The 24,698-nt window shown below is 46.1% G+C and overlaps 1 long non-coding RNA gene across 1 annotated transcript; it reads left to right on the top strand.

Annotated features, from left to right (window-relative positions):
• Positions 1-1,512: 1,512 nt before the first annotated feature.
• On the top strand, positions 1,513-22,270 carry LOC135375703 (uncharacterized). The gene is made up of 3 exons (XR_010417345.1): positions 1,513-1,523; positions 1,877-2,025; positions 21,944-22,270. It is a non-coding gene; the product is annotated as an uncharacterized LOC135375703 (long non-coding RNA).
• Positions 22,271-24,698: the final 2,428 nt, after the last annotated feature.

The following is a 24,698-nucleotide window of genomic DNA, read 5'->3' as shown; positions in this document are numbered from 1 at the left end:
GAGACGAAGGCGAAGGCACATACGGAGATGGCAGACTCGGAACGCGGAAGTGGCGAATTGTGCTGTTCAAATGCCTTTAGTAATAGCTCTCGTGACGAATATACATGTTTGATGACGGCCCATATTCGACGGATCCGCTTCCTCTGCAAGTCGCTGGTGATGTACGTGCCGCAGCTGCGTTAACGCAACAGAACGAGCCTCAGGACCACTGCTTTAGGTACGTTCATGATCAGAGTGCTCAATACTTGATCCCGTGAGATTCACTACGACGCAGGAAACAATCAAAGTGTTTGTGCGGCGTCTGTGCTCCCCAGGAACCTGATGAGTAGCTATATGCTGCAGTGCTGGTGAAGTGGCAGAGTTGTGCAATGACGGCGAAGTACAGTGTAAGCACGCATCACACTTTGTTCCCAGCTCTCTGTCTTCGGCCGGAACTTCTGGTGGTGTATCCACCGCAGTATTGCAGCACGATCACAGTCTTCGCCTACTGTGCCCACGATAGATAGGCACGTTGAGCCATCCTTATTTTCGTAGTTGTCGTCGTTGTTTGCACACGCGACGAATGCCCCATGAAAGTTTCGAAGGCTCTAACCAACTGTGCAACTCAAGGGCCTGGTTAGAATTAGAATGATTGTCAGGAAATTAACTGTGCTACGTGTTTAGGAAAGTGTACTTTCTTTTTACAGCTACGTCAGGTTCACTGCTTATTGTGTGTTTACAAGCTGAGTTTGGAGATTCCTTGGACCGAGAAACAGACGACAGATACCTGGGTGTGTCGTCCGCATGATTCGCCAACGTTTTTCCATCCCGGTCCTATCAGGGCTATCACCTTTAGTGTGCCTCATTTCCTGTTCACACCTACACCATAACAGACTTGTGTAGTTTCCAGTTGAGAAGTGAGAAACAGAATCTGTGTTACCACAGTAATCCCGAGAAGTGCAAAGAAATATGCAGGAGCAATAAACTACTTGGCCATAAGTGACAGTTATACTTTTAATGGTAGTGTAATGCTTCTTATCGTTGGCATAGCATGTGAGGGATATAACACGTCAAATAATTTCAGGTAATGTTTCATAACTCACTAATGGTACAGTTACACCTCGTTATCATAGTAAGTGATACATCTATCTGAGAATGTCCACAATTTGTCATTCCCACGGAAGATTGTTCTGCCTTGATACAGCAAAACAAATTTTGACACCTGTCATTGATCCAATTTTTTTAGCACCACTGTTTTGAAAACAGCTTTCAAGACTGTAACTTCAGAGATCCTTGGCAGAGCATTACCTCTTGTCTATGTATTATAATAATTATTATAATGACTGGCAATAAGTTACGCAAATGTGAATAAATATTTGTGCTGACTGAGTGTTGACCATTCAAGAGCCATTGCACAAGTCCACATCCAACTCTTCATGCACAGATATTTATTATTTGCTATGCACAGACAGTTATCAGCGTGCACCACACTGGCAATGTACCTCGGGATCTGAAGCGGGGACTCACAAAAAAAAAACAGCTTCGTAAGTACTTCAATTGCAATGAAAATCTATAATTGTGTTCCTTACATTTCTGGAGGGTTTCATGAACTTCGGGTAATTAACATGGGGTAGACGAGTTCCACCTTCATACCTTTTCCAAACGCACCATCAGTAGTTCTCCGAGAACCTCAAGCTTAGGGGGGTGTTGCAAAAAAAATTGAGGCTGCGGTTACATTATAACAGTGGTACACAGGAGAAAAACTCAGGGTGTTGTGGGGGATCTGGATCGATCTCTGGGCACAACCAAGTGTAAAATTTTGGAAGGGTTAGTACATCCTGAAATGACCATCATGCCTCAGACCCCACTACTCGAATAATGCACCTCCCTTTTACAGTAAGAGGCCTCTTACTATCTACGGCATATCCTATCAAAGCTCACAGGACAGCAAATTTGGCCAATGCTTATGTGACAGTGGCTCGTAGAACATGCAGCTTTTCTGTTGAATTGGCACTACATCTCTGGTAGCCCCTTTAATGTCTGGAGGTAGGTGCATCATTTTACATTTAACCAGCAGTAATGTATAGCTTTGCAAAAAAGGAAACAAGGGCTTAACCTCAACGCTGCATCAGCATCATTCATCATCTCACAATAAAGTTGCTTTTGTCAGCCTCTGCACAAACATTTGGGTGGACCTGAAAAAGACCTTTTTTTTCTTCTTTGTTTTTCGTTTCCTTCTTTCAAGTTATTTTGTCTTGGCATGTAGCTGTGAGGTGTCAGTAGAAGCCATGAAGTCATTCTCTTTACTTCTTGAACATGGATGAAGAAAGCACTGTTCTGGAAGATCCTAATTTGTCAGAGGCGTAGTAAAGGCCTTAGTGTAAAAACAGGTCTCTCAGCAAAATTGTCGTGCACACACGTACATTGTTTGATGCCGTTTCATGGATGGATGGGACTTGGATCAGCAGCACCTGGTCCTTCTATAACACAGAACGTCAAAAGTGCACCTCAAGTTGGCTACGACAACCGCAAAAACCGCCGCCCTACAGCACACAAACAGTTCACAAACAGCGAGATAAAAGGAAACTGTGAAGTGGTTTATGGCGCTTATGTTACGGACAGAGGTACTGCTTGTATATAGTGCCTGTTTCTAACACCAGCACACAAACAGCGTCAGTTGCTTCTTTTAGTGATCGGGGTTCATAGTTTGCGAATTGTTCTGTGTCCAAAAATTGTGAACACATTATTTAAGTAATATACCTACCACTTGCGCTTGACCCTGTCGAACTGCCTGCAGCTGTAATACACATGAAAACCAATCATGTCTGCCACCTTCCACAAAAGGAGACCAAAATCACAGGTTCAGTAACAGGGAAAGTTTCATGATAACGCGTCCGACAACGAGAAAAGCCAATGGTAGAAGTGCAAGGGTGCAGGCGAGCTGGTACATTGTAAAACGACGATAAAACCGGAGACACGGAACAAAAAAGACGACACGACACGTTCTCAGTAGCTCAGTAGCTCTCTGAGAACGTGTCGTGTCGTCATTTTTGTTCCGTGTCTTCGGTTTTATCGTCGTTTTACAATGTACCAGCCCGCCTGCACCCTTGCACTTCTACCATTGGCTTTTCTCGTTGTCGGACAACAAAAAAGACGACACGACACGTTCTCAGTAGCTCAGTAGCTCTCTGAGAACGTGTCGTGTCGTCTTTTTTGTTCCGTGTCTCCGGTTTTATCGTCGTTTTGAGAAAAGCCAATCACGTTCACATCAATGACATCATGTTTTTTTTACTTGTTTATTGTATTTTATTTATCTAATTATTAATCATAGGTTAGGGGATACGTTATGTTGTACCGATTTCGTCTTTTGCTGCTAAGTTACTCACGCGCAAGAGTGACAGATCCGATTGGGAAACTACATAGACATTGTGACTTACTGTCGAAGTTGCTGGCTCCCTTTGTTCGTGGAACACTGTCGGAACGGCGTCAAGTTTCAGCTCTTTCCTTTTTTGTGTCAATCCAAGTTGCACTTGCATGATGTTCTCATCCAGGTACACATTATTGGTGAAATGCGAGGAGCATACACGGACAGCATGAACACTCCTTGCTTCATCTGGATACCCGCTAGTGATGTAGCTGCTTCCAACTTTCGCTTCGTCTGGGGTCTGGCTGTAGCTGTACCCTAGGCGTGCGAAACCAAACATCCAGGTTTTCGAAGGAAGTTTTCCTGGAGTCAGGAACGCTGCGTCGGTTTCCAAACGACATCTCACGCGAATGATGCAAGCGTAGAGATTCTCCCGATTCACAAAGAGTATCCGCGTCACTAGAAAGTGTCACATGTGAATACGGGCGACGTGCAGGAAAAAAAAAAAAAAACAAAGCAGCCCCAGACTTGGCGGCAGACGACAGCGTCCTTCACCGCGTCGTCACGCGATGTTGTTGGCGCTGGCGCTTTCGAGGATGAAAACGAAACCGGATCTTTTAAATTGGATTTCTTATCAGCCGCGCGGTTTTCGAAGGAGACAATTTGGCAAATTGCTCGTGGTAGTGTACCGAACACATTGGTATTGGATTCGTAACCATGGTTCCGGATGCGACAGTCCCTTTAATAATCTGGACTCCTGCCCCTCTCCATAAAATTGGTTGGCCTATGCCTAAATCGAGCCCACGAGTGCCTGCCCTCAAAGCTCTTGTGAAAATTTTGAACTCCATGGGACATTATTTCCTTCCTCACACCAACAGCAGCTATGGGGTAGAGTATCGCCCCTGTCAATGAAACTCCCCATTCATCTCAAAATAAAGTTGATGTCGGAACGATTAACTCCATTTGTTATAACGTTACTGAACAGCATCTGCAACTTCTGGGAGGTGGTTTAGACCACTCTTATAACTACATGTTCTGTGTAACCTAGGAATGCTGGTATGTGGATGGAGTGGCTAGTTTGCCACAGTACCACAAATTGGAACACAAATGGCTGATAAATCTGCTACAGAATCTGGGCCAAGAGGATGAGCACTTGGAATGATCACAGTTTTTAGTACCATGCAGAGGAAGATAGAGTAGAATACCTTCAAATGTTGTACTACTTTTTCTGAATTAGTTGTAATTATGCTGCAGCTACATAGGCAGCAGTTAAAATGCTACTCACAATTGCCGAAACTTCATGCTAGCACACAATTCTTTTTACAGACTTTGGTTGGTGATGTGATGAATGTTTCGGTGACTTTCGTAGGCCCGGTTTCACCAACTCTGGTTAACTGAACCAAGATCAAGGGTTGGCAATTCTTGAATTTAACACACACTTCTTTTTTTCATCGGTGATGTGGTGAATGTTTCAGTAATAATAACTCCTTTAGTGAATCAGAGTTTAGTTTAATGACCGTTCATCTTAGTTCAGATGCTGAAAAGGTTGGTGAAACTGGGTCATAATGTAGCCTCTGTGTTCTGGTGCTGCGCAATGGTTTTTCAAGGGATTCAAACTACAAAAAAGGTTAATAATAAAAAATTTATTGGCATAACTATTTATACCTACGTACATACATGTCCTGGACAGCACGTAAGAAACTCAACAGAATATAAATGTCATCATGGCGTTGGTAGACAGGCTGAAACCGAAACAAATCGGAAGGGGAGGGCTGGGTTCCACGAATGGGCACTTGTTCGCTGCCTCCTGTTCAAAGAAAAGGACCGGACGTCATGTGCCCTTTCAGAGACCACCGTAATCCCCTCAAGACTGTGCCTTTCTGGCGCGAACTTGTCCCCCCCCCCCCCCCAGCTTTGAGCGTAGCTCAACTGTACCAAATTGGTGGCGCTGTGGAACAGTATGATGTCATTTGTTTACAAACCGGAAGAGATCTATTGGTGCAGCAGGATATAAAGTCCACATACTTCTGTGCAGTTCTGTCCATTTTCTGAAGCCTCTCTGTGTTTCCTGTGCTACTTCTGCATTTCATGCCCATTCACCATACTCAAACCACAATATGACAGTATGTGTTGCCTGTTTGTTTAGCCTTTTACAAACTTATTTATACATACTGCAGCCATTATTATGGCTATGGCAGGAGCGAGCAGTCTGCAAAGATTTGTTCAAGGTATCTTCCGTGATTCCACCACCAATAGCATTCTGTTTGCCAATTGTAGAAGGCAAAAAGCTGTACTTAAAAACGTTGATACCTGAACAGAGGACACAATATTCAGATGATGCGCACAGCCTAGTGAATAGGATCCTGGGAGGACAAAGTATGGATCCTCTAAGCTGATCCTCAGCTTAAAGTGCCTCCGCCTAGTGATAAACCTAACAGCCTTCAACTGAACCATTTCCAAACCGTTTCCAAGGCACTTTGTACAAGGGTTTTGTATGCCAGCGGCGTAGTGTCTGCGAAAGGTAGTTTTCGTGTGCACTTCAAGAAGACATTTTTAAGAGCCTTAGAAGACACGTAACTAATATGTGATTTCCACTAAAGATCGGAAGAGAGGTGCACCCTCAAACCCTCAACGCAATTAATAGTAGGACCAAAATTACGAGGGAATATATTGAGGTTTGTCTCGTTCACAGAAGACATCATTGCACACTCTACAAAGTTGATCTGTAGTTGGCATGGCCTACATCAATCATAAACACTGCAAACGACTCATTCAGCATAGCCGGTCCGCGGTACGGAAAGTGAACCGCGTCATTGCCCATTGTGAACATGGCCACGCAACAGTGCTTGCGGCTTTGCATTTCTCACTAGTTTGTTTCATCACCTTGTTATGAGATGAGTAATGCCTTGCCAATTCAACACGAACATAATTATACTTTGGAACAACTTGTTTGCAAAGCATACGTACTCGTATGCACTTCCCTTAATCGCTCCAGGGGTCTTTCTCTCCCGTAACATATCTCAGCAGATGCAGCATATCATAAAGGTAACACAATTTTGACACAGTATTTGCTTGATATATCCAACAAGCAGAGATATCGAATCTTTGTGCCAAAATGGTGTGCCACGTGTCCGTGTAAAGACGAGTCGCTTAGATGGAATAGGTATAGCACCTTGATGTTGAATTCAAGAAGTTAATGTTTGACAACATATATGTCATGGGTTAAATAGAGCAGTATATAATACACATCAGAAGAATGCCAACACGTCAGTGCTTTACATTTACCTGTTATTCCAATGTTTACTCTCCCTTCTATTGGAATTATGTATTTCAGAATCATTTTTGTATTATTGAATTTTAATTTGGCAATCCTTTCCCATGTCTTGTGAGAGACAGGTTAGTAATGTAAGCAGTGTTTATGTGCCTCTCACAACCTGCATTTTTATGTATGAGGCTGTTTTTTTGACAAGAGGGCAAGGGTGCCGGCAACATGGCACACGTTCACAAAAATGCAGAACCAGAGAGACACACACACAAAAAAAAATTACAGCATAACACAGTCCCAATCATTTTGGCGTGTCCGTTTTTCTGTGTCGTCTGTTCCACATTTGTATTTTTTTTTCCGTGTGTAGTTTCTGGATTTTAAGCCCAGGAGCAGTTGCTGTAGAGGATGCTGAGAACATGCGAAGCATACATTTTCTCATTCTCACATTATGCTGTAAGCAGTGTGAAATACAACTCAAAAGGAATTTAATGAGGGAGAACTTGTCACCAAGAGTAGTGTGGGAACATCGCAAAGGAAAAATAATTCTAAACCATAATGGATTCCTATCCTATTTAATGGCACAGCATCAGATAAAAGTTATTCAAATAATATTAAAGAAGTAACCGTGCAAATTATCAGTCAAACAGTGAATCTGGCTGCAGTACACTACAATGTGTCACATGTAACAATATTAGTATACCTCAGTGTTTCCAAAACTGACACATAAACTTTAGGGAAGCCGCAATAGTCAAAGCGGGGGTTACACCACATGGCGAAAAGAGAAAGCAGATGAAGTGAACGCAATATGCGACAAAACCAAGGAAACTATCTCGCTACAACTGCAATATATTGAAGTTGTTTTACAAAAATTGAAGTTCAGTTCAGCGCACAAACACTCGGGAACCGAGCTAACGTGCTTTCCGTCAGGTCCGTCGCATTATTTCTCACTGTATCATGACGAGACCCCCGAACCTACAGCATACGTCACATGCGCACAGTAGTATAACATTTATATTATTGTATATGTGTCAGGGCACGCACACATGCACAGACGAGGAAAGATATCTGCTGTCGCACACACAGTCTTCCCGAAAGCTATGCCCATCTTCGTTGATGCACCCACGAATCCACAGGCAGACCGCCGAGGCTTTCCCACTCTCATTACTCATTTCTCACTCAAGTAGCTGTACCTTGAACTGTAAACAGTTTGGTGTACACTCCAGAAAACAAGAACAGCTGATTGCTGATGTCATGGGCGCGGCCATGCGAGCCGAGAAGGACAGTTCAACACAGGAGCAATTTTAGGTGAACGCGAAGGTGGCGCTAGTGGTGTGCGCAATAATTTGCACTTCAAACGACGTAAAACACCAAAACGTGAGCAGGGAGGATGCTTGCTTGCTCATTTGTCATTATTTGGGTCTGTACTACACATCAGGGTTCAGAATGGCTGCTAAATGCCGATGGGCGGCACAAGAAAAACGTGTTTGCAATGGTTTTCGTCCCGTTGCGGTTCCAGCGAATATACCTTTTTTTGCTGCTTCCTTCCCCTCTTTTCTTTCTTTTTTTCTTTATCGTTTTTTTACTGTTGTCGGTTCGTTCCGGAGCCCTAGCTTGGAAAGCTGCTCCTGTTTAGTCTCGGTATAATTAGGGGCTTCGGAATGTGGGGGCAGGGGGAACAGTCCACCTCTCCTCGAGTTTTCACGGTGACTGGAGTTGGAATTAGAATTGGAAATGAAACAAAAATAATAATAAATAATAGTAAAAAGAAAAAGAATGAAAAAGTGTTGAGCAATCTGAGCTCATCGAGGTTGGTTCACTCTGGAAATTGTTGCACCGACGACTAGCGCCATCTTCGAACTCAGCTAAAATTGTCCCTCTGTTGAACGTTGAACTGTCCTCCTCGGCTCGCATGGCCGCGCCCATGAAGTCAGCAATCAGCTGTTCTCGTTTTGTGGAGTGTGCACCAAACTGTTTGCAGTTCAAGGTGCAGGTACTTAATACGAGTGGGAGAGGTTCAGCAGTCTTCCTGTGAATTCGTGGGTGCATCAACGAAGATGGACATAGCTTTCGTGATGGCTGTGTGTGTGACAGCCGGTGTCTTTCTCCGTCTGTGCATGGGAGTTTACGTCGCGAGACAACTGAGATCACCGTTTGTGCATGTGTGTGTGCGCGCTCTTGTTTAGGAAGCTCGAACTCTGCCCTGATGCATATACAGTAATATGAATGTTATACTAGTGCGCGCAAGTAACGTCTGATGTAGGTCCAGGGTCTCGTCATGATACAGTGAGGAATACTGCGACACACTTGATTGAAAGCATTGCTGCGAGTTAGCGTGTTTCCCGACTGAATGTGCGCTGAACTGAACTTGCATTTTTGTAAAACAACTTCAATATAATGCAGTTGTAGCGAGATAATTTCCTTGGTTTTGTGGCATATTGCGCTCACTTCATTTGCTTTCTCTTGGGCCCCGCTTGGGCTGTCGCGGCCTCAATGGGGGTCCTGACACATGGTTTGGGAAACACTGAGGCATACTATATATTGTTACATGTGACATATTGTATTGTTTCTTCGCATGGTTACTTCTTCAACGTTCCCTCTTGCTACGAAGAGAGCCTCTCAGTAATAAAAATGCAGATTGTCAAATCAAAATCACTCAAATCACTCATCAGTCAAATCACTCATCTAATGTTTATGGCAGAAAATGCTCCTCTAGTTCACAATACATACTGAATATGAGTGTGCTCCACAGCCACGAACTACATTTTAAATTAGCACTGCAGTATGTTTGTCGGCACACATGAAATCACCCTTCATAAGTGCATCATGCAAGCTCATTGATTCTGATGCTAACTGCTCATGAAATAACATGGGGTGGGGTGAAAGACACTGGCATCACATGTTGCATCACTAGCAGTGCCGTACTCACTCAGCAGCATAGGTCGGCATTTTGCTAAGAATTCATTCAACATCACATCATGGTCAGTTTTCCGCAAAGCCCATCACATCACATCACCGTCATAAACCATCACATCACGAGCCCGTAACTCAACTTCAACCTCAGAATTCATCACTTCATAACCCATCATTCAACTTCAACTTCAGAATTCATCACATCATAACCCATCATTCAACTTCAACTTCAGAACCCATCACATCACATCACATCATTCAACTTCAACTTCAGAATCCATCACATCATAACCAATCATTCAACTTCAGAACCCATCATCAGAATTCAACTTCAGGTCCCATCGCGGTTTTGAAGTTGAATTCCTATGGTGGGTTCTGAAGTCGGTGATGGATTTTGAAGTTGAAGTTTGTGATGGGGCTTTGAAGCTGAATTCCTATGATGGGTTCTGAAGTCGGTGATGGATTTTGAAGTTGAAGTTTGTGATGGGGTTTTGAAGTTGAATTCCTATGATGGGTGCTGAAGTCGGTGATGGGGTTTTTGAAGTTGAACTCCAAGAAAGGCCTACGTGGGGTTTGCCCGGCTGCAGGATTACGACGCTAGCATCCTGCTCGCCTGTGTTTGCGTGGGTTTCCTGGTAGTGGCAGCAAAAGCGTAAGCGAAGGAGGGGTATGCTGCTTGGAGGGTGCGGTCAGCCTGCACTCGGTTGGACTTGGAAGCAGGGTTTACCAATGAAGGAGGAAAGGGAGGGATGCCACGTTTGACCTCCGCTGTCGCACGTGAACTCCGGAAGGTGTATTGCTTGCTCAGTAGGGTTGTTGCACAATATTGCGCCCGTTGTTGACAGATAAATGAGCGCATAGCACATTGCGCGTTTATGTGGTTTCGGGTGACCGCTGAAGGGGTTTTGAAGTTGAATACCAACGAAGGCCTACGTTGGTGTGCCCGGCTGCTCGCTGCTGGAGGATTACGACGTTGGCGTCTTCCTCGCACCTGTTAGCGTGGATTTTCTGGTAGTGGCGGCGAAAGCGTAAGCGGAGGAGGGGTATGCTGTTTGGAGGGTGCGGTCGCCTTGCTCTGGGTTGGGCTTGGAAGCAAAGTGCACCAAGAAAGGAGGAAAGGGAGGGATGCAACGTTTGACCTCCGCTGTCGCATGTGAAAGGCGGCGGGAGGTATGTTGCTTACGCGGTAGGGTTGTTGCACAATGTTGCGCCCGTTGTTGACAGCTAAGTGAGCGCATAGCATATTGCAGGTTCATGTGGCTTCGTACGATGTCCTTGCCTGCCGGCACACTGAACGTTCATATGACTTCGTACGATCGCCGTGTCTGCCGGTACATGTGGCTTCATACGTCTGGCTTTTCCGCCGTGCCATTTTTCACTCGTGACGCGAGGGTATTAGCTTCGGCATCGGAATACATCGTGGCCAGCCACTCAGTATTACATGAGTTCTTGTGACATGATGCTTACTGACACCGGAAATAGCCGTCATGAACGAATTCAGCGACCTGTAATCCCCTTCGCTGGACATATGTTTTTACTCTAATTCTTTCATGCAATACACCACTGCAGTGGTTCATCCGGAATCCCAAGCAGGGGGCGTGGTCATTATTACCGCTACTTGATAACAGCTTTACACGTATAATTACCGACATGTCATTAGAGCTGAAACGGCAAGCCCCCTTTTGCAGGGGGTGTCGCCAAACGTTTTTCTTTGGGGTGGGGGGTGTCACAGGGATGTATCATGGTCTCGATAAATCACTGACACCAAAAACTGAGAATCTCTCCTCGGAAAAGTGTAACCCATTGTATTCTTTTTCCTCCGAGGAGGGTATATACGGACGAACACTAAGTGAATTCTCAACGACCGAGGCGTTTGGACACATGTAATACATACAGAATGTGAGGCGCAAATTGAAATGGGGACTGCAAGGAGCCCGGAAGACCACCAACTTACAGTCCGTGAAACAGTTTCTTTTCCTCTCTCACAATCTCTAAATAAAGACGTGTCGACACAGTTTACAACAGTTCCCACTCTTACTTGTTTTTATTTGATGTTTGAAACAACGTCTCATCATAATCACTGACTGTAGTGTTAGTAACAGTCACTGACTGTAGTGTTAGTCACTTTTTGAGGTAACTTCGCAAAAGTATCATGAGAAAAGCTAGAAATTTCTATTTCGCTTCACGTCCAAGCAGGCAGAACGCACAACGCGGGCTCCTTTGTTTTTATTTTGCTGCTGAAAAATCCGACGACAGTGACCCCGCCTCTTGAACGTGCGCGGCGCCAGCAGCCTGTCTGCTCCGCCTTGTTGCAGCGCGATGTACTGGATGTACGCAAACGCAATTCCGACGTGCTCCTGAGTTGAGTTAGGTCGCAGCAGAGCGTTCGTTTGGAGTGCGTGGAGTGTATTTTTTTACGAGGAAGGTGATAAGGCCACTGGCAAGGTTCTATGAAATGTGCGCGGAAAATGGGAACTCGCAGATCTTGGAATTCCAATTCTCACTTTGTGCCCAATTGACAAGGTATATTCGGAACTCCGCTCCCAACTTAATTGCAGCAGCAAGCAATTTTGGTAGCAAGAACTTTCATTTCTCACTTAATTTCATTTTGATAACTTGAAGGTTGTAACTTCATTAAATATTTAGCTTAATGACGTAACTCGTAACTAGCAACTTTTGGGTGGTAATTAACTTCCCCGCCTCTGCTGAAATGTACTTTATTGGCGATGAATATCTAAGAAATAGCAGCTGCGTGCTCTGATGGAACACTTGTGTCCGATGGATGCTACATGCATGCCGAACACATAATTCCCCAAAACATGACCTATGCACCTAAGATAAATAAGAGACCTATAGTGACCTCTGTGTATTACTTTTAAAATAAAAGACGTCCACAAAAACAATGCCAGCCTGATCTTGTCCTATTTGGATCCCAATCACACAAAGGAAAAATAAGCAATCTAAGAAGGCACAAAATATGCCTAATAAAGCACACTTCGTCAGCACGACAGCAATCTACTGTCGTCTAGTAAAACGCGCGTACGCGACCGAAGGCGGAGGCTCAAATCCAAACCCATCCAATATACATATGTACTCACATTATAGCTGTAGGCGAGTAAATGAGTCAAACTGAACAACCGCAACGTGCAGACCGCGCGACCGCAGAACGCCAAATCGCACCTCGATCTAATCTACCGCTCACATCCGCAACATACAGTTACCTCCCACTACATGACATTGCCCTCCGCGCCCCACTACGCCAGAAAGTAACGCGTTCCAAACACTTTCCCTCCCTGCGACCGCCGATACACAACAAGGGGGGGGGGGAGGAAGTCCGCCAGGCATCAGCAGTGTCAGGCCCATACGCCCACACCAGACACCAAACGCGAAGCGTTTATGTTCGCTCGGTGCACTCCAATACACATTTGCCATTCACTCCGCACGCGTTCGCACAAGTAACAGTCACGATAAGTGAACGTCATACATCGACTAAACATTGTCGGCATCAAAGCCCATTATGAGGACTTCAAAACCTATCCGTCATCTTCAAAATCCATCGCGCAGACTTCAGCTTCAAAACCCATCCCGCTTTATATATAATAAACATATATTAAATAATATTAAATATATATATATATATATATATATTAAAATAAATATTAAATATAATAAACATATTCCCCCCCGCCCATCGCGCTGACTTCAAAACGCAACACACGGACTTCGACTTCCAAACCCACACACGCTGACTTCAACATCAAAACCAATCACGCTGACTTCAACTTCAAATCCCATCACACAGACTTCAACATCAAAACCAATCACGCTGACTTCAACTTCAAATCCCACCACACTGACTTCAACTTCCAAACCCATCACGCGGACTTCAACTTCAAATCCCACCACACTGACTTCAACTTCAAAACCCATCACGCGGACAACTTCAAATCCCATCACACAGACTTCAACTTCAAGACCCATCACGCGAACTTCAACTTCAAATCCCACCACACTGACTTCAACTTCAAAACTCATCACGCGGACTTCAACTTCAAATCCCATCACACAGACTTCAACTTCAAAACCAATCACGCTGACTTCAACTTCAAATCCCACCACACTGACTTCAACTTCAAAACCCATCACGCGGATTTCAACTTCAAATCCCACCACACTGACTTCAACTTCAAAACCCTTCACGCGGACAACTTCAAATCCCATCACACAGACTTCAACTTCAAAACCCATCACGCGGACTTCAACTTCAAATCCTCATCATAGCCCTTCATTCAACTTCAACATCAACTTCACATCACATCATAGCCCTTCATTCAACTTCAACTTCAACTTCACTTCACATCATGCCGTTCATTCAACTTCAATTTCAACTTCACATCACATCATGCCCTTCATTCAACATCACATCATTCTCTATGAGGTGATGGTGAATGAAGTCGGTGAAGGCCATCATGAATGAATTCGCCGACCTGCTCAGCAGTGACATCACAAGCAGTAATTTTTCACTGAAGCCTGCAACTCAACGATGTAATTCACATCTTGATTGCAGAAAAAGTAAGCACATGTTTGTTATTACTTGGTATACAGTTGAAACTTGTTAATGTGATGACGGTCATTCTCGTGGATTTTGGCAATAAAGCCATTTGAGGATAAAGAACACCTCTCAAGGCGTAAGCTACGAAAAGTAGTAAATTGAGTGAGACATAGTGAGGCATTTTAAAATACATTTTTTCCTTCATCTTTTTAATGTTGACATACATCTGTTTGTGTAACCGTCAATCTGGGCTATTCCAGCCAAAACCAGCCAGAGATGTAGCTTGACTCTCTCAAATATCACTGAAAAAAATTGTGTGCATTGTTTAGATGATGCATATATAGAATGTAAATCATCATTTTGGTTTCTTGAACAATGGGGGCGCATTAAGCTGTGCCAAAATATGAAGTTGTCCCTTACGAGCTTCCTTCTGACATCTACATATACATCATTTGTGCGTTTTCCTTGCCTGGTGTTAGAGGGGAAGCACGGGTCTGCCATCCCAAAGGGCATGTAGAAGGAGAATAAATCTGCTGACGTGGTGAGAACTCAAGAACGAAGCACATTTTGGGTCAAGTTTTACGACAAATTTCTGGCAAATTAGCATTTTGAAGGAGCCCCAGATTATTTATGCTTGTAAACTTCTGCATGGGGATTAGCTTCACATAAAAATATCAAGCTGATCTATATTCATTGTTTAACCAAGCGTTTGAGAATATCAAGCACTTGCAAAAAATTACTATATACGAATATATATGAATAGCATATTCACATATAGGTCGTCTAAAAGAAATCATCCCTTATTTGTGTGATAGAGCTTCAGGTGACGAAGCTAAGGTTGATTTGTTATCACAATTTGTATAACCAGTCCTCTCCTATAACATATTGAAAATCAACAGGTTTATTTTTCTTAAAAAAAAATGTCACCATAGTGTGCTGCAGCTGTTCGTCAGTTGAGGTCATCTAGGAAGCAAAAAGAAGAAGGAATCATTTGAAGAAATCATATTTTTGCAGTTATAAGGGATGACAACATGTTCTACATCCGAAGTGGATGTACTAATTAGCTCTCGTTTAATTATTGAAAATAGAAGGTCGGTGCAAATGCAACGTCGGTTTCCCTATGTGCCACTATAGTTTTCAAAAGTATGCTCGTGACCATTTAGTGTGAGGACATGGCCCCGAAATAATGGTTGTGTGAGAGTAAGTCTCAGAGCGTTCTTTTTGCCTTTTCACTTGAACGTGAGGGAGAAACAACGCTGCAAAACTGCAAGTAGCACATTAAATGTAATGGCGCGCAGGATGCAAGTTTTATAGCGATTTCATATTTCAGCACAATATTTATAGGCTGTAAAAACAGGTGCAAGGGTACCATTGCATACAATGAAGTAGCTGGTACCGTAAATTTTAGACCTCTTCTTGGCGTGGGTGCTCAGCATAAAGAGTGACCTGTTAATAAACGTACTTCAGGATTTCTGAATGTGAAGATCATAGGAGCGAAAGGAAGGCAAACAAATACAACAGAGGGTGTCATTCATTTCTTTGCACTTTGCAATTTGCACTGTATTTCCACGCGAATAAAAAAGATGCGAAAATTTCTGAGAGAAAATTTCATGGTTTTTAAGACCTTGAAAATGGCATTCTTAGGTTCCAGGGTATTCAAAGACCAGCGAAAACAAAGTGCTTGAAGTATTATGTCTAGATACATCTCTTGCAGCATTTGCATAGCAAATCGTTGTCTAGGAAGGTGCGCGAATCAATGTGGATGTTCCTGAAATTAGATTTTCTTTCTTATTCTTAATTCTTATTATTATATTTGTATTTTTTAATATTTTGTTTTTATTATTATTATATTTGTATTTATATTTGTTTGTATAATATTATTATATTATTATTATTCTTAATTCTCTTTCTAATTCTTATTTCGTTATACTTTGAGATTACCGTATGCTGCTTACAAAAAATTAAGGCCCCTCTGCTTACTCAAGTTATTCATCCGAGAGAAAATAGTTTTTACTTGCAAACAAACAAACAGTTTCTTCACATTCATATGCAGCTTATTTGCAGAAATGCATTTCGAGAGTCTGTCCACCACCTGTTCACTGCACTTATCAGAACGTAGGCTCACGAGGAAAACCGCAGGCAGGAAAGTACACAGGCAGGTTCAGATTTCACGATTCTACGGTTCCGAGGCTGGAACACACACAAACGAACACAGACGGACAAACACAACACATCCACACGGTATCGGGCTTTTTCGTCGATCGTCACTTTTCAACTCTATCGGATTTCACAACCAACGCAGCCCTGCAGGAGAATGGCGATGTTCGCAACAATGTTCATAATACAGCAGGTGTCCACCATAGCTGGAACCAACACCGGGAACTCATTTGGTGACTTACGACACGAATTCAGAGTTCGACGTACTCAAATTTGACAGGCGAGCAGCAGACCAAAGCATTAACAGCAGTATCAACAGAATCCTGATAGCCGGCGAAAAATACAGTTGTAACAAGTAGAAAAACCCTTTAATTCACAGTTAAACGACCAGCCTGAGCTCAGGTTCGCGAGACGAAGAACAAAACACACGAGCCGTGCTTCTCGGCCAGTCCTCATCTTCTTCCGTTGCACCATCCCCCCTTGAAGAAGCTTCCTCGAAGACTATAGCCACGGCGGTTTGCGTAACGATGACCGTGGCCGGAGGTTGTAGCGTCGAGGCACATCCGGGGAAGGTGGTGGCGGAGGCGTATGATAGCTGGTGGTCGTAGTGTCTGATCTTTTACCATCGTCTGTATAATCTGCATCCTCTTGGGACGTCGTTGGAGCCGTGTCATCAGCGTCTCCTGATGAGGGTGTAGTGTGTCCGGTATCATCTTGGGGGTGTTCTGGATCGTCAGCTCGTACGTTCCTGTCCTTGTCAGTGTCTTCCGTCTCGTCTTCCGACGAAGGAATGACGTAGCTTGGTTCGTCAGCTTGTAAGCTTATGTCCGAGGACGAGGTTTCGCTTTGGTCGGCGGCTGCGCCGGTTCCTGTCACCCGTGTAGCCGGTCGAATGATGCTCGGTTCATACGGGTCCTCGGGTCCTGAGCATGAAGAGGGTACACCGTGATCATTATGCCGACGCTCGCGCTCGACACTACTTTCTGGCCATCTGGGACCGAGGTGTAAAGGTTTTAAGCGGTTGTGGTGAACCACGGTTCGCTTGCGCTTGTTTTGCTCGTCCTGAATACGGAATATTGCGTTTGGTAGCTTCTCGATGATTTTGTACGGTCCCTGCCACGGCAGGTGAAATTTGCGGCACGCACCATGTTTCACTGCTGGCGAATGAAGCAGTACCAGGTCCCCGACGTTCGAGGACCCGTATGATGAACCCAGCATCATTCGACCGGCTACACGGGTGACAGGAACCGGAGCAGGCTTTCATTCCGATCCAGAACCACCTCTGACGTACTTTCTCCAACGTCTTTTTGACGCCAATATGGCCGCCGTCTGGGCCATCGTGAGCCGCGTATAAGGCTTGAGGGAGCATCGCAGTAGGCAGGACTGGGTTGGGCGCTCGAGCTCCAGGTGGGTGCCAAGTGAGGCAGCCGTCCTTCAGTAGGAGGTTCTTCCTGTGTCGAAGAAGACAGCGCGCCTGTACGTCACGTACGGAGGTCGTAGGAAGTTGCTGAGAGCATGCGCGGATGACCTCTGCGAGCACCCGATCGTTGCGCTGCTCTGTACAGAGCTGCTGGTGTGAGAATTCGTGCCCCAAAATTGTGTGGTTTACCGTTGGTGTGGGGGGTGGCGCGTTGCAAATATGCGGTGTTGGGTGTCTTGACTCTTGGGCGTCCGCGTTGCTATGCTGCTGACCCGGCCGGTGGACCACATTAAAATCGAACTCCGCCAGTATTTCGATCCACCGGGCAAGCTGACCCTCTGGTTCCTTGAAGCTCTGAAGCCATTGTAGTGCGCTGTGGTCAGTGCGACAAACAAACACGCGCCCGAGAGGATAGTGGCGGAAGTACTTCGTGAAGTAGACGAGAGCGAGCATTTCCTTTCGAGTCACGATGTATTTACGTTCAGGCTTCGTAAGTGTCCGACTGCCGTATGAGATAACTCTCTCGTTACCATCCTGGACTTGAGAAAGTACTGCGCAAATACCGGCGTCACTGGCGTCGGTGTCGAGGATGAAAGGTAGGGAGAAATCAGGATATGCCAGTACAGGAGGAGACGCCAGGCGACGTTTGAGCTCACTGAAGGCGGTGTCGCAAAGTTCGTTCCAATTGAAAGCGGTTCCCTTCATGAGCAGTTTGTTGAGTGGGGCGCTTATAGCAGCAAAGGCTAGGACGAACTTGCGGTAATAAGATGCCAAGCCTAAAAAGGAGCGGACGTCCGCGGTGCTCTGAGGGGTAGGCCATGTCATGATATTTTCTATCTTGGAGGGGTCAGCGGATACTCCGTGGCGGGATACCTGGTGCCCGATGTAGAGGAAGACCACCGTAGGTGTGGACGGGAACAGCGATCCGTCGCAGAGAGGGTGAGGCGCTCGGTGTCGTGGTCCTGGGGTGCCGCGACCGGCACGGGAGCCGAGGCTCGATAGTCCCAGGTGGAGTGAGTGAGGTGCCGAGCCGGGCTTAAGTGTGCCGAGGCGTCGGCTGCCGCGACTGCCGCAACCGGCAGGTGAGCGCAAGGCTCGAGTGTCGCGGCCGGCAGTGAGAAGCGTGAGAAGACTTGAGCGAAGAGAGAAGCGTAGGTGAGAGAGAGCGAAGAGTGCGGTAGGAGTGAAGGAGGCCGTGTGTGCCGGAGGTAGTGCTGCTCGATGGCGTGGTCAGAAATTTGGGATGGTGAAGGGCCGAATTGCTCCGGACGTGATGTTCTTTGTCCGGGTCACCAAATGTAGAGGACGGTGGTCTTCCTCTACATGAGCCCCGACCGGCGATGATGGTATGCCACGGAGAGGCGATGACGGTGGCCTGTCTCCATGGCCGCGCCGGTGGAACTGAAGCCGGTGCTCCACGCGCGTGGCCATCGTTGTCGTCGTTGTCGTCGTCCGCTACACCCGAGGTACAACACCTGGTCGCAAAAGAACCGACACTTCGAAAGCTTAAGCTTCAAGTTGGCCTCACAGAGGCGCAGGAGAACGGCCCGTAAGTGTTGTAGGTGCTCGGATTCTGATGTGCTAAATATGATGATGTCGTCAAGGTAGCAGATACAGAATGGTAGGTCAACAAGAACGTGTTGCATGAGTCTTTGAAAGGTGGCTGGAGCGTTGCAGAGTCCAAACGGAAGGACGTTGAATTCGTACAGGCCGTAATGTGTAGTGAACGCGGTACGGTCTCTCGATGCGGGGTCCATTTCCACTTGCCAGTAGCCTGACGCAAGGTCCATTGTGCTGAAATGCGTTGCACCGGAGAGGAGCTCGAGCGTATCGTCTATGCGTGGCAGAGGAAATGCGTCCTTGCAGGTCACCGCGTTGAGACGTCTGCAGTCGACGCAAAATCTTTGGGTGCCGTCTTTCTTTGGACCAGTACAATAGGTGCTGCCCAAGGGCTACTGGAGGGTCGAATAACGCCGATGTCGAGCATCTCGTTTACTTTCTGCTCGACGAGTTGCCGACAGTGTGGGGGTGCGCGACGAGGAGTCTGTTTTATGGGCGGTGTGGTGCCGGTTTCTATCTGGTGGGTGACGAGAGTGGTCCGTCCGATGTCAGAGTCCCCTTGGGAAATGACGTCCTCGAAGCTGTACAAAAGGGCGAGTAGGGGTGAGCCGAGGGTGTCATACACCGTGGTCGTGGTCTTGACGAGCGCGGCTAGACGGGTACGGTTCCACGGTTTACGAGGCTGCGAGACTGCAAGGTCGCGAGGCTGTGAGATGTGGTGAGCCGCTGCATACACAACAGGGGTACTTTCGGCACCCGCAAATACATGAGAATTTGCAGCGACGTGAGAAGGAATGTCTAGATGCCCAAGGGTCATGCCCTTGTAGAGTGTCTTCGGTTGATCAGACACGTTGGCTACGCAGACTGGGATTGGTGCGGTGCAGTTGACGACTGCAGTGGCAGCAATAACACCCTTGCTTTGGAAGAGGTCCGATCGCGGCTCAAAGAGTGCTTGAGCATGATTGCGATGAGAGAATATCTCGCTGGGAGAGCGTACATGGGCTGTGAGGAACATCTCTGTGCGTGGAGGTACAGTGACCGTCGCAGCCAAGGCAACAGAAAGTTGATCCCAGCTAATATCTGATGGAGGTTTGCACGGGCCAGAACACGTTTCCAATGTACATTTATTAAAATCCAAGCGAAATCGGTGTAGGGTCAAGAAGTCAATGCCGAGGATACAATCGTGAGCGATGCCAGCCACGACGAGCGCCGAATGTTCTGCTGAGATGCCGGCCACAGTGATCTCTACTGTGCACGCACCGCGTACGTCGAGGGCAGCGCCGTTAAGGGCGCGCACATGAGGGGCACCGGACGACAAGGCCGGGCGTCGACCTGCAGGGAGAGTGGCCCACCAAGAGTGGCCCAGAATAGTGAAGGCAGAGCCAGTGGCAACAAGCATCGTTACCGGCGTGCGTTGGACGAGGGCTTGCAGAACAGGAAGGGCATGTTCATGCTGCTGCGGGCACAGCGATGGTGTTGAAGGCGAAAAGGCGGTGGCCCGTGTTGTATCTTCGTGCGGTGTTATCCGAGGGCCGGTGCGGATAACACGCTCTAGTTTCCCCGCCGCGTTGGGGCCCGGCGATCCACAGTTGAAGCACCTCGAGAGGAGGTCGTCGACCTTTTTGGCCAGTGCATCCAGCTGATTGGCTATGTCATCTACACGTTCGTCAAGCGTGGTTGTAGGGCGTGACGCCAGCGTGCTGCGTGGCGGCTCTGTGATTGATACCGCAGCGGTTGAGGCGGTGCAGAGGGAAGAAACTCAAACAGCGAGCGCCAGAGCATCTTCAAGCGTCTGAGGCTTCGACAGGAGTACTTTTTCTCGTAGTGGGGACGGGAGTCCGATGACAAACTGGTCCCGTGTCATCGCGTCGCCAGCTTCCTTAGGCACATCAGGATATGCTTTAGCGAGGAGATCCAAGAGATCATAGGCGTACACATCGTAAGGCTCACCAGGAAGATATGTTCTGTTACGGAAGGTAAATGATGCCAAATCCCGAGTAGCCGGTGACGTGCATTTGGCAGCGAGTAAAGTCTTCAGGTCAGTGTAGTCCCGTGCGTCGTCTGTCGGGAGATGAGTGAAGGCACGGAACGCCCTGCTACGAAGACAAGTTGGTAGATACGCTGTACGTTTGGCGTCAGTCCAACCATTTGCTGTGGCGCATGTGTCGAATTGCCTAACCCAGTCCGTGAAATCGCTGGTACCATCATACGGTGCTGGAAGGACGATCCCGGGAGCAAGGGAGACGCTGTGGGCGGCCGGCGTAGACATCTAATCCCACCGCTGCCACCAAATTGTAACAAGTAGAAAAACCCTTTAATTCACAGTTAAACGACCAGCCTGAGCTCAGGTTCGCGAGACGAAGAACAAAACACACGAGCCGTGCTTCTCGGCCAGTCCTCATCTTCTTCCGTTACACAGTAAACGATTCGTCCAGACTCGGTACTCTCGTTCCCAGCCCATCGCAAAGAGCCTCCCTCACCCTGCGGGGAACTATTTTGAGACTCGGGAGCCAAAAGCCTTCGCTGCTCTGAGGCTGTCGTGCCTGTCGACCAATCAGAGACGATTTATTTTGAAAGTTTGAATCTGAAGCGTTTGTATCGCAAAAGTTGATTTTTACGGCTTATATCTTTACACCGTGGATTTTTTATTTTTTTTTTATTTTGAGGAGTTTATTCTCGAAGTTTATTTTGCGAAGTGTAAACCAGAGTGATCCCATCAATTTTCCTCTCTCGAAGGCCAAATCAACAGCACAGGCGTTCCAACTTGACAAGTTGACAGCGCCAGAGCCACAGACACGGACAAAAGGCACACACAAGGCAGGGCGAACTGTAACTTGCTGAACTGATGTTCCAACTTCGCACTCGGGCGGGATCATGTTCGGGAGAGGCCAGGTGGGTCAAGGTGCCGTTCAGCGTCAAACAGCGGAGGCTGCCATCTTGTGGAACTCAGTTGCCGGACCCGGAAACCCGAAGCTCGCCCGTTACGGCGGCACAAGACGCTATACTGTTGTATTTTTATCATATTTGCTTAAACAAACGAATCTATTGAAAGATGATGAAGTAAACGGGTAAAAAATTGTAATGGCTAGACTTTGTTGTCCATGACATTCCTAGCGATTGCTGGCAGACACCCCAGCGTTCGCATTGTAACGCACGCAGAAACTTGAATGACAGTTTCGGTTTCCTCGTTGCGAGTTTTGGCGTGCTACATACCTACATCCATCTATACACATCTGGAACTAGATGTTGAGCCAAAATTTGCCAGAAATGACGATGGAACGTTAAACTCGCCGCATTACAATACTGCTAAGGGTACAACATAACTAATAAATGCAGACATCCAAAAAGTCACGAAATCTGGAGCACATCTCGATGGCATAACCTTGATGTAAAGCCTCCCATGGACCAGAGGGGAAGGCATAGCAGAAAAGAAAGGAAAAACAGAAGATATCTACCAAAATGCTGCATATCAATGACTTGATGCTTCCTCTTTCCTCTATCATGATTACTCGATCAAGCCGCTCATTTCTAAGGTACAGCAGTGACGAACTCTCACAGCACACTGGTTCAATTACGCCCAGCAAAGTAATAGCACTACATGTGCACACATTCTGTGTACGCAACGATTGTGTTCCACATTTCACTTATATCAAGCATGAAGTGTTTGTGTGAAAAAAAAAACAACAAGCATATGGGCCGGTGAATATGAATTTTGCAGATATCAGCAATGCGTAGAACAAACCCTGAAATCGCATTTTATTCCTGCACGGATATATTAATTGCATGCATGCGTCGACTGATGTGAAAGCAAGGGAAACAAATTGTGTTAAGAAATATATAATCAGTGATCTTCAGCTACCGGTAAACTCCATATGTGAATATGCTCTGTGAAGGTAATCACTGTTTCATAGTTAAAAACAATAAACCCCTCAGTGCAGGAAAAAACGGGAAGGGAACATAAAAATGAGGTCACCGCACTGGCAACAACAAACCAACAACTAACCAAAACAACAACCAAAACAAAACAACTTGCAAAAAAAAAAAACTTTTATTTTGCGAAATGAAGCATTATATACATAAGACCCATATCTTCTCCCCCTTTATTCCATCTCGTGTTGGACTTCCTGTTTACACGACCATCTTTTGCACACACAATCATTAAGTGGTCGACACACGAATACTGATATTTTTTGGGGAAATACAGGGGTTAATGATGCAGTTGTTACCTGCTTTTATGATCTCACGCACCTTTCGAAAGAGAAAGCTACTGAAATTAACATTGCCTTGAGTTTGAGGGGAAAACACAGGACGAACACAGGACGAGATGAACAGATAGCCTCACGAGCTAGCAATGAAGCTTTAATACACAAAGAGCAAGGGAGACAGGGTGAAAAAAAAGTGTACACTCCGACGTCTCAGCGTAGGTGAATATGAGGCGCGTAATACGAACCTCTTAACGGTCGGTGGTAGCATCGATAACTGCACAAGGGAACGTGTGTGCTTGCAAAGAATGGAAAGGTATTCCAAAGCGGTACAAATTGCAAAAAGGACGATAACAAGTAAAAATACTGGTAACAGTAACAGTAACATATATAAAAATATAAACATACAAACAAAACTCAGAAGTGTAGACGAAACGCTGTCATACCGGTTGCCTGCGAAGCTTCCTCGTCCTCTGAAGTCGCTCATCCACAGGCTACGTCTGAATGAGGCCTTTACTCAGTTCTATCGCTACCAGCTAGGCTGTGAGGCTAGCCCTATGTGCAACGAGTGTGGTGTACTTGCCAACGTAGAACACATACTCCTCTGCTGCCAGATCTATACCAACGAGAGGCGTACACTGCAGTCACAGCTTGCCACCCTTGCCTGCCGCCCCTTCAACTTGCCGACCATCCTCGGTCCTTGGGACACCGCAGTCCACTCCAGGGCAGCCTTACGTCATGTAGTTGGCTTTTTTGAGGCGACGGGCCTAAAGGACTCATTGTGACCCCAACAGCGCTCTCGGACATTCCCACCATCACGATCACGTTCAGCCCATCGCCACCGCTCCGATCATTCCCGTCATCTCTCATCGTCATCATTCATCATTGTCACCACTCATATTAGACCCCCTAGCTATGGGGTAGCGTTCCACTTCTAGAGTGGAAAACCTTCCCATTCATCATCAGAATATTTCTGTTGTTCTTGTTCAGAAGTGAATAAGGTACGGAATAAAATGTGTTTGAGCCTCAAGTTTGAGGTTGCCCACAAAAGGCTTTAGGACCGAAGGGATAGCGGCAAACACTTTCTAATTAAAGCTTGACTGAGGTAAGATAAAGAACTTGGAGGATTATTCGGTCTCGAGAAGGACGGCGGAGTTTTTTTTTTGCTAAATCCCTCTTGATGTTCAGTTGCCAGGCGGTAGGTTTTAGGAGAGGCAACGAGGGAACGTTGAGGGCCGAGTGTACCTTTTCCAAACATTGTTGTGTCAGGGAGACTCGGGTGTCACCGT

Source organism: Ornithodoros turicata, unplaced genomic scaffold (genome assembly GCF_037126465.1).
Source record: "Ornithodoros turicata isolate Travis unplaced genomic scaffold, ASM3712646v1 ctg00000916.1, whole genome shotgun sequence".
NCBI classification, from domain to species: Eukaryota; Metazoa; Arthropoda; class Arachnida; order Ixodida; family Argasidae; genus Ornithodoros; species Ornithodoros turicata.
Note: the sequence above shows the minus strand (reverse complement) of the source record. Positions and strands in the feature narration are given on the sequence as shown.